The sequence below is a fragment of the Mytilus galloprovincialis genome, chromosome 6 (assembly GCF_965363235.1).
Source record: "Mytilus galloprovincialis chromosome 6, xbMytGall1.hap1.1, whole genome shotgun sequence".
Lineage (NCBI taxonomy): Eukaryota > Metazoa > Mollusca > Bivalvia > Mytilida > Mytilidae > Mytilus > Mytilus galloprovincialis.
The window spans coordinates 4,592,497-4,601,122 of record NC_134843.1 but is presented as its reverse complement, the minus strand read 5'-3'; the positions used below and the strand labels follow the sequence as shown (position 1 = coordinate 4,601,122).

At 31.3% G+C, this 8,626-nt stretch overlaps 1 pseudogene; it reads left to right on the top strand.

Annotated features, from left to right (window-relative positions):
• Positions 1–3,464: 3,464 nt before the first annotated feature.
• LOC143078758 (casein kinase I pseudogene) lies at positions 3,465–7,269 on the top strand (annotated as a pseudogene).
• Positions 7,270–8,626: the final 1,357 nt, after the last annotated feature.

The window sequence follows — 8,626 nt, the reverse complement described above, 5'->3', positions numbered from 1 at the left end:
ATATGTTCTTTCTTTTTTAAGAAAGTAAATATATGTCTTATCAAATTAATAAAAGTCTTATCAAATTAATAAGATGTCTTATCAAATTAATAAGATGTCTTATCAATTTATTAATAAGATGTCTTGTCAATTAATGAGATGTCTTCAAATTAATAAGATGCCTATTCCAGTTCAAAATTAAAGATGTGTTATCTCATAAAGCAATTTTTTATCATATATCTTTAAGCTGATACTATTATAAAGTAGTCTGAGCTTTAAGTTAAAAACCAGGCATAGTCTATACTATAATCTAACTATTAAGGATAACTCCTAAACTAATGAAACGACCATCAAGTTAACTTCAATAGGAGCGGGGTATATTTTTTTCCTATTTTTGTTTTATTCTGAATGCTGATTTCCCCTTTACCGGGCCTTGTGTTATATTTTGTGAGAAAACAACAATTTGATTGAAAATGTTGAAAAACTAATTAATACATTTGTTCGTGCATTGCTGGGAAACAAAATTTACGACTCAGAAAAAAACACCAATAGTATACTGTGTCCCCCCTTTTGAAGTTAAATGGTTGCTCCCTAATATACATTCATGTGATATCTTAAATATAAGATAAGATATCATAACAAACGTTCCTTAGGGGATGACCATTTGATATTCTGGGGGAGGAGGATTTTGATAATAAATAACTCAGCCTTGATAATCTCAAAAAATAAATGGTTTGTTCTGAGGTAGTTCGAAAATAAATTACCTGACTTGCAATGTATTAAAAATAAATAACTCAGCAGGTCTAATTGAAACGGTATGAGATGACACTAGATAATTCATAAATTCATTTTTTTTTCCAAAAAAAATCGGGAATAAATTCCCAAATTCCCAAATCTTTTATATATAAAAGTATAAATATTATTCAAATATACTTGAAATGTCTGAAAATTGGTTTATTGATTGCCCTTCTGTATTCTGTAAGTGTTGCATTCCTTTTTTAATTTAGTAATTTTGTTATTAACTTGATCATGAGTTTAAAAAAAAAAAAAAAAACAGAAACCACAGACTTAACTATGTGAATTAAATTTTTGCTTTATCATGCATATTGGTCTTTTGATGTTGTCCCTCAAAAATTAAGTCTTACGCTGAATCTATACATTATGCTTTAAGACCAAAATATAGTCAAAAAATGTTAAAACAGAGTTTGCATTTTCAGATTAAGAAAGGGTCTGGGAAACACACAGAAAGCATGATTTCTATAGCTTCTTGGGCCTTCAATGGGTCCAAAACCTTTCAACAAAAATTCAGAAGTTGGATTTTCTACTGCCTTGCCTTATCTATATTAGCTAATAAAGCATAGCGCTTGTTATGCAAATTATAAAGCAACTGTCTACACAGGGGTTCCAAAATTTTCCTCAAAAACAGTTCTATTTGCATTAATGTCTACATAACAGAACGGATTGATAATTAGTTGGATAAGATCAATGGGAAACGAAGTTGTAAATTTAACTAGGATCAGGCTTCCATTATCTAGGATTTTTGACAAAAGTGGTATTCTTGCCTCTTCTAACTTTTCACACAATAGAATAAAGTGTTCCATCGTTTCATCCGCTTTACTATTGCACAGAGTTTAAAAGTTGGGCTTATATGATTCTGTGAAAATGATGCCTTGTGGGTTTGTAGGATATGGTTCCCAGTTAAAATTTTAAGTCGTACAGGAATTTTTCTGATGTCCTTTAGATTTGCAGTAACCGAAATTGCTAAAGGATGTACGGATCCAATATTATATTTATGGTCCATGAATTTAAGAGTTGAATTACTTATAGTTACTTATAGTTGATTTCCAGTACAGGATCCCTCAAGGTTCCTCTTTACCAGACTCGTAATTTAATATGTTTCTTATACTATTTTGACCGTGACTTCCGGATATTTCTGCTCTATAGTCATTATAGTATAATTCTTCGTCTGACCAATATTTGTCTAGTCGATTTTTGAATGAATTTATCGATGGTGACTTTGTTATTTTATCTGGTAGTTTGTTCCAGGTTTTAGCAATTCTAACAGAGAAAGAGTGTTTACGGATATTAGATTGGAATCTTTGATGAACTACTTTATTACTGTTGGTCCTACTACTACATCTTTGTTGAGAATCTTCTGCCTTTCTTAAAAATGAGCTAACTTCTTTGTCGTAGTGTCCGTTCATTGTTTTGAAGGTTTCGATCATGTCTCCTCTTATTCTCCTATAGGATAATGTAGGTAAGCCTAGTTTTTTTAGTCTCTCTGGGTAGCTCATGTCTTTTAGCCCTGGTAGTTGTTTTGTTACCCTTCTTTGAACACATTCTATTTTGTCTATATCTTTCTTTTTGTATGGGGACCAGACTGAGCTGGCATAGTCTAGGTGTGTTCTAACCATGGTTTTGTATAGTGGCATGAATGTCTCTATTCCCAGGTATTTAAATGTTCTTCTAAGAACTGCGAAGTTTGCTTTGTTCACTTTTTCACTAATGTGGTTTTCGAAAGTGAGTTCTGCATCAATGAGGACTCCAATATCTTTTTCCTCTTTAACTTGTGCTATAGGATGATTTAGTAGGTTATAGATTGGTGGATGGTCAGTGCTATTAGATTTCTTACTTATTTTCATATATTTACATTTTTCTGGGTGAAATTTTAGTAGCCATTTGTCACTCCAGGATTCCATCTTATTAAGATCTTCTTGTAAAATTTGTCTGTCATTTTGTGTTTTAATTATTCTGAAGATCTTAGTGTCATCTGCAAATAGGTATGCATCAGAATCCACTTGGTCTGGGAGATCATTTATATATAAAACAAATAGTAGTGGTCCTAATACTGATCCTTGGGGTGAATAACCTTTTGATTCATCAATAATTTTAGATGTCCAATAGTCATGAATTTTGGATTTAACTAGCTTTTTCCATTGAAATTTTGATAACGGGTTGTTAAAATAAGCATACAAGTCATTAATTTCATATTTCAAACATAATTCCTTGACTTCAATAAACCAGCTGCGACTATTATGGGGTTTTATCTGTTGCTGCCTTTAAGTTTCGGCTAGCCGCCATTCAATTGAATCAATTGAATCACATTTCGCTCTAGATATGTTTCCAAAATGATTGATAGCTTTGACATGGCAGTGGCGGATCCAGAAATTTTCATAAGTTGGGGCCCACTGACTGACCTAAGAGGGGGCCCGCTCCAGTCACGCTTCAGTGATTCCCTATATAAGCAACCAACTTTTTTCCCCCAAAAAAAAAACTATTCAAGACAACCAAAAAAATAAATCAAATATTTGGTTTTCCTTCAAAAATTTTTTCATCAACAGAGGTGTTCCTGACCAAAGGAAGCTTATACAAAAAGGAAGAAATAAAGTATTTATAAAGTGAGAGGTTATCTTAAAACGTCAAGAATAGTAACTTTACTCCTAAATTTACAACTGTTTCCTGTTAAACATGCGCAGTTTCAATTAAATGGATCCCTGGGTAATCCTCATTGCGATGCAACCACCCAAGATGGCAACCAAAATCTAAAAGTAAACCTGACAAAGAAACAAAAAAATATAAACATTTTCACCTATATAAGTCGCTCTCACTAAGATATATTGACAATGGAGAGTGCCGGTGATCGCTCAACCCAAAAAAGTGAGTTCCTTGTGGGGTCTAAATACCGTCTTGTGAGAAAAATAGGCAGTGGGTCGTTTGGTGATATTTATCTCGGAATCAACATAACAAATGGAGAAGAAGTTGCAGTTAAATTGGAATCTGTTAAAGCTAGACACCCACAACTGCTTTATGAAAGTAAACTTTATAAAATTCTTCAAGGTGGAGTGGGTATTCCTCATATACGCTGGTATGGTCAAGAAAAGGAATACAATATTCTTGTTATGGACTTGTTAGGGCCAAGTTTAGAAGATCTGTTCAACTTCTGTTCACGCAGATTCACTATGAAAACCGTTTTAATGCTTGCAGATCAAATGATAGGACGTATCGAGTATGTCCACAATAAAAATTTCATTCACAGAGACATTAAACCTGATAACTTCTTGATGGGAATAGGTCGTCACTGCAACAAAGTTTTCTTGATCGACTTTGGGCTAGCCAAAAAGTACAGAGATAGTCGTACAAGAACCCACATTGCATATAGGGAAGATAAGAATCTTACTGGAACCGCCAGATACGCCAGCATCAATGCACATCTTGGCATAGAGCAGAGCCGTCGTGATGACATGGAGTCACTTGGCTATGTCTTGATGTATTTCAACAGAGGCAGTCTACCTTGGCAAGGTTTGAAAGCGAATACCAAAAAGCAGAAATATGAGAAAATTAGCGAGAAAAAGATGTCAACGCCAGTAGAAGTTCTTTGCAAAGGTTTCCCAGCAGAATTTGCTATGTACCTGAACTACTGTAGAGGATTAAGATTTGAAGAGGCTCCAGATTATATGTACTTACGACAACTTTTCCGCATTCTATTCCGTACCCTGAACTATCAGTACGATTACACTTTTGACTGGACAATGTTGAAACAAAAAGCAGCACAAGTAGCTCAGTCCACAGCTACAGCTGCTGCTACCGCTGGTCGCTAAATTTGCCAAAGTCTGATGTTGCATTATTGTCAGAAAATAAAAATGTATATGAATTTAAATTTGAAGAAAGTGTTTGAAAGTGTTAGATCGGTTCATTTGACTTGTGTAGGAATTTGAGAATTATATGTATTGTTATTACATCTAAAATACTGGAAATTTCTGTTCCATCTTGAGTCAAACTGTCAATTTTACTGTGATAAAATTTTGAAGGAAAGATGAAGGTTTTATGGAATGGTGCATTTCAGCAGTTAGTGCTGATAAGCAGTAAAAATTTCCTTTATTACACTGTGAAATTTATCAGTGTAGGGATGAATAAAATCTTTTCATTACATGTGTGTATCCCAATTAATTTTAATATTTTGATGAAAGATTTATTTACAACAAATGTATGTGTAGTGTTAATATTATCTTATCTAATAATGTATACATTTTTGTTATGAGAGCATGGAGGAAATAATTTTATGATGTAATGAATTTATTTTGTTGAAATATTTTTGGTGGTTAATTAGAAAATCTCTCAAAACAATTTTACTTGTGTTTTTATTTATGAAATACCCTTTTTTTTAATTCTTTCAATTTTTGAGGGTGGATGTTCAAAATTTGAGATTACATGTAATAATGTTTTCATTTTAAAAGTGTTGTTTATTTAATTTACATCATACTGCAATACCCATTTTCTACAATGTTACTTTATGGTATACATTATTGTAGCATACAGTTTTAGTTCCATATTTTCCTCTGAAAGCTACGTACATGTGGGATTTTTTTCAACATTAATTGAATGCCAGATACATGTATGTATGTTGAAAAGTTACAAAATGTTACAACAAAACTTATAAATATGTGTGATATTTAAACATATATTTGTTGAAGTACATGTGCATGTAGGTCAAATAACAGTTCTAAATAGTGTAAAAAACAAAATGTGTTTTTAATAATGAGTCTAAATATTAAGGATTTTAAAATACTGTAGTGCTAAATTTTTTACAAATTTATGTCGAACTCAACATGTGTATTCACTGCTGTTCAATATTTAAAAAAGTCTTACGATTGATACATCTGATACATACAAAATGTACTATGAACATGTACATGCACATTTATTGTTTAATAAGAGGTTCTTAATTATATCTATTACGTGTTCACCTCACATGTATGTGTAACATTGTTGACATTTTCTGTTAAAATTATTTTGAAATAAGGAAGTACAATAATCAATGTACATGCAATTTTTTTATGTCTCAGTTTAATACATGTACTCTTTTAAACCAGAAATCATAGTTATAAAATTTTACAATATAAATATAATAACAAGTGTATATTGTACTTCATATCTGATTATATATTTTTTTGTAGTATCCTAAATACATTTAAAAACATTTAGTGTACATCTTCATGTATATTATTTTGGCTCAGATGAATGTGTGTGAAAAGTGAAATTCTTCGCAGTTATTATATAAACATACCAAAATTCTTTCTTTTTTTTTTTTACACTTACCACTTTTCTTTTAATTAACCTAAATAATGCATCTTTTTAACAATTGTTTTTGTATGTAGTAACTTCACGTGTAAGTACAAATGTACTTGTACAGAAAATGCTATTTAACAGCACCATCATTTTTTGTACATTTAAACAATGATCTACATGTATGTATATAAATATAATGTACATCTGCATCATGTTTTTTTTGTACAGTTGCATTGTACACCATCAGCATTAGGCATTTTTTGCAAACTGGTTTCAGAAAACATCTTGGGAGACATTTGTTATTTTTTCTTTGTAGTGTATTTTTTTTTTTTTGTAAAAATTTTGGTATATATTTTAATTTTAATGCATCTACAATGAATTCACTTTGACAAAAATGCTTGTACATTTGCTTACACAATTGTACTGTACATGTTCATGTTATAATACATATATGTATGATCTGTTATATTCCTTATTTTGTTATTCCAACAGTGGTCTCCCATTTATTTAAATGTATCTACATGTAGGTCAAGTTATTTATTTGGGAGGGTATCTGATTATTTAAAAGAAAATTTTTATTTTCCAAATTTACACTAGGAAGTCAAAAGATTTTCTTATCACTAAGGAAAAGTAATGTTTCAGATCATTAATTTAGTAATAGTTTTTCTTTAGATCTGACTGTCAGTCGTGTGGAAGTCCCAGAAGGATAAATTTAAAGAAATGTAAAACATTTAAATGCGTACTACATTTTTTATTTGACCTTAAGGGAAAGAAATAAGTTGTGCTGGAAATTACAAAAAAAATGAAATAAATCATTTGAAAGAACATTTTTTTCTGTACATGTACAAGTATAACACGATTAATTACATTTTCATACAAGAATGAGTTGATATTGTTCATATTATAGTGCAGTTAAAAATGTTAACAAGGCATATCACACTTTGAAGTTAACATACATGAAGAGAATATTATTTTGTGTGGTTTCTATTAATGGGGCTCAATTAACATAATGGATTACTGAATCTACTGATAATCTAGAACATTTTTCTAAAGCTTGAAGAAATGTGAAAATGTGATAGTGGTATGAATGAGGGTATTAATGAATGGTATTGAACAGAAAAATTAGGTCTCTATGTACCTCATTTCCATATAGTTGTTATTTTGTAATGTAAATTATTAAATGTATGAATCTGAAGTTTTAATAAATGTTGGAAAACTGGTAAAGCTTTATTAACATTATTAGCATTATGAATATGATGATACATACAAATTAGAAAAAGACTGAAAACTGAGGGCTTCATATACACAAATTGTTAATACATGTACTAGTAGATAATTACATGTTCGAATGAAATTGTAAACATATATGAGCATGGAGATTGTAAAAACAAATAATCAGAGATAAATGATACATTTTCAAAATGTATTTGGTATGATTGCATTCCGATAGAATCTTCATGTATGCCCTTTGCAAATGAAAAAGATGTGTATTTGTTCATTTCCGTTCTCAAACTGATGTTTTGAGATATGTCCCTTTTCAAATGGAAAATTGGTGAATGTGTTGACTTCTCACACTTATTTCAAGATAAGATTTAGATGAGATTGCCAATGAGACACCGCTCCACAAGAGACCAATAATATAGAAGATAAGATTTAGATGAGATTGCCAATGAGACACCGCTCCACAAGAGACCAATAATATAGAAGATAAGATTTAGATGAGATTGCCAATGAGACACCGCTCCACAAGAGACCAATAATATAGAAGATAAGATTTAGATGAGATTGCCAATGAGACACCGCTCCACAAGAGACCAATGAGACACCGCTCCACAAGAGACTAATAATATAGAAGACAACTAAGTTCTATAAGAGACTATTCAGCCTTCACCAATCAGAAAAACTCACAAATTCAGCTTTTATTAAAGACCCTGAAATGACAGATTTTTTTTTATTTTAAATTGAACAAGAAAACTTATAAGCTGATCTTAAATATAATCCTGATTTTGGACAGGCACATACAGAATGTGGTGGGATTTACATAGATTGTTAACATTAAATCCTCCCCTTTAGTTTACCTGGAACAGTGCAAAATGATAACAAACTACATGTATTAAAATCAGTTAAAAAAGGTCTTAATTCAGCTGATTGATTCAAGCAGAAAAACAACCAACTGATCATTGCAGGGTATTTATACATCCCAATGACAAAAAGAAGCCAAGTACATATCTCAGAATACCAGCAGTTACTGACAACTAGTTTAAAGTCAGTAAAAACTAATATCATGCTGCATCTAAGACTAAAATATCAGTAAGTACACATGTAACATCAAATGGAATTAGTGTGAAGTCAACAGTCAGAAAAATGTGACCTTGTGCAATTTCAAGATCCAGGTATTGACAAATTGTAGAACTGAATGCTAGCTTTTGCCTCTACCAATATGTTATGAAACTTGTACACAATGCTTATTACCGCCAAACACCGATCAAGTTTGAATAAGGGTGGTCACACTCTCACAGTTTTGACTCATTACTGTTTGTTTTGAATAAAAATTATATAAAGGCACTTAAACTCCAAGCAG